Consider the following 2,941-nt stretch of genomic DNA (forward strand, 5'->3'; position numbering starts at 1 on the left):
ATTTGGAAAATGAGGGAAAGAATGGAGCTTGCTGAGAGATGGGAGAGAAAAACAGAAATACACACCGAGATTTGGTGTGGGTCCCTCTAGGCAGAGAGTGGGAGCTCTGCCTCCTGTGATTACCTTTTAAGCTGTTAATTATTCCTCCCCTTCCTAATGGTAAGGGGATGGACCCCAGCTGCTACTGGTTACCCCACCAATGATGGGACCAATTGTGTCTATCCAGGGCCAAGGGGAGGTCGCAGAAAAAGAGACTGGGACTTCAAGGTTACCCTCAACGTCCCAGAGAGGTCTGTCAGCCATGTTGTCTGCTAGCCATGAGGTCTGTCAGCCATGTGGTCTGCCAGCCATAACATGGCTTGTCTTCTCGTTTCCCTGAATAACCTGCCTCAACTCCCTCCTGAGAGAGTTTACACCCTTATTCTTAAGGGTGCTGGGGGAGATGATCATTCTTCTGTAGTTACTTCTGCTGGTTAGGGTAGCAGTCCCTCCCTGACAGGGCATAAATCTCTCTGGCTATTCTATTGAGGTTGAGGGAAGATGGGTTCAACACTGTGGTTAGAACTGGCTGAAATCCCTATGTGACTAATACCTTATTTTGAAAGATGTTGATTCTGGAAGAAATAAACTTAGATAGAATTTTGAAGATATATGGCCCCACTAAAAGAATAAAGAAGATGGTGGTTAGTGGATCCAAAAAGGGGGGTCAGTTATGATATACTGGACCATGAGAGTGAGAAAGACCAGATGCCTTCAGAGGCTGCATGCCCCTGAAGTTGGTGGGCTTCATCTTGCAGTTTTTGAATGCTATCTAGGACTAGTTCAGAAGGATTTATATAGACATGAAACAACATTTTTTTTTTTTTTTTGAGGAATTGGCATGCCCCCCACCTGTACTGCTGTTAGCATGTTTAGGGCTCTGTGATTTTGCAGTACCACAGCAGCAAGAAAGTCCACTAGCTGTCTAAGAGCGTCTAAGGCACAGCTAGTTTCTTCTGTGCTGTTAGTTAGCTTTAGGGAAAGACTGTAATAGATAATGGGGTTTGGTATAAATTGCCATTCCCAGTTTTTCATGATGGTGGTTATGTTCAAGACAGCTAAGAGGGGTTGAGAAAGAGGCATTTTCCTATTAGTCACTGCATAGGGAGAAACTACAGGAAATGAAAACATTTTATTTCAGCAGCATAGGAAAACTTTCTCAGCTGTTTTATGAAAACTGAAGATTTCCAATGGAATCAAGATTATCTTTCCTTACACCACTTTAAAATGCAGATTGGGGTTTCTCTGTTATGAAGTTATTTTGCTATTAATATCAGTTAGGTTTTTAATAAATGACTTCTTGGAATTAGCCATTTAAATGCTTCAGTTTAGAAGATGCTTTTAAAAACCCTTTATAATTAACCATAACCACATAGAATAGTTTGGTTACTTTACTTTAAAATAAACTTATTAAATTACAGTTAGCAACCAATGAAATTTACTTTATCAATTTAAGAGAGGGCAGATCTACATTTTCTTCTTTAACTTAATTTCATTAAACATGAACTTATGACTTTCATCATTTTAAAGAGGTAACACATAATGTTAATTTATTTACTTGGTATTCTATAAACCTAGGGAGATATCACCCAAGCTAAATAAATTGAAACCACTATAGTTTATGCAAGGAATATTCTTTTTCCTTCCTTTACAGGAGGCTTAAAACCTCTTTTCTCTAATAAAATTCTAAAACTGAATAATCTTAAAAGCATGCCAACTGCTTGGTTTTGGAATATATTACAATTGTTTAATTTGTTTTAATTATAATGTAGAAAAGGTCTTTTCATAGCTTTTAAGGACTTTTCCTTTACTTACTAAAATTTGGTAATAGAATTATTAACCACACTTATTTTAAGGTTGTTAAAAGGTTTACATTGGGGAATTACAGAATAAACTCTGATTCTTAATTCCCCATGCCTAACCCCTCTCCCAGAGCCCTTGCAGAGAGAAGGCCCTGGGGACTGGGTAGGTCAAAGAGCTCAGGAAAATCTATTTCCCTTTTCCAATAGTTCCTATATTCAGATTTTTATATGACACTTTCATCCTGTTTAGACTAATTTGGACTCCAGGAATATTCATTCACATGTATAACTGCATATTTGATTTTACACTTTGAAAAGAGCTCTTTTAAGATTTTTGTTAATTTGATATTGCCATCCTGATGTATGAATATATATATGTTGAACCAATAGGCAGACATGAATAGAGTTTGACAAAGAAACACAACTTACTAAAGTTACTTAACACTTTCATTCTTTCACAAAATAAGTTTTACTCTAAAATAACATTTGAAAGATTTCTTTGAAGGCTATTTTTAATTAATCTAGCTTGCACTGTGACCATGCAGTTTTGCATAGAATTTTGTTACTTAATTATTGGCTTATAACCCAAATGTCCCCAATACTTTAAGACAATTTTCCTTTGCTTCAGAACTTTGCTTATTTCCTTCTTTGACTTCAGCAGATCTTGGAGAACCAAGACTAATTCTATGTATACCTCCTGAGGCTATGGAAGCCTCAGTTGAACCTGGTTTCTCTCATGAACTGCTGCTTTTAGGAACTCCTAGTCAAGGCAGGAGGCCTCCTTCACTTCCCAGTCTTCAGAGATAATAGGATTCTGGTGGCGGCTGGACTGGAAGAGTGGGCATTCAACCTCAAGGGTCGAGAATTCCACTAGGCAGCAATTTAGTCCACACTTGGAGCCACAAGAGAAAGTGGGGTCATTAATACCAGTGCAAGGACTGGAGACAGGGGTGTCTCAAGTTTGCTTTCCCCTGAGCTATAAAGGGCAGAAGCTGTCATGAAATAACCATAAGTAAATGCAAGGAGTGAGACTAGAGCTGGAGTAGCCATAAACAAAGCTAAATTCAGTTTAAGATTACACTTACAATAGTAGGTTTAGG

This window comes from Dasypus novemcinctus, chromosome 5 (genome assembly GCF_030445035.2).
Source record: "Dasypus novemcinctus isolate mDasNov1 chromosome 5, mDasNov1.1.hap2, whole genome shotgun sequence".
Lineage (NCBI taxonomy): Eukaryota > Metazoa > Chordata > Mammalia > Cingulata > Dasypodidae > Dasypus > Dasypus novemcinctus.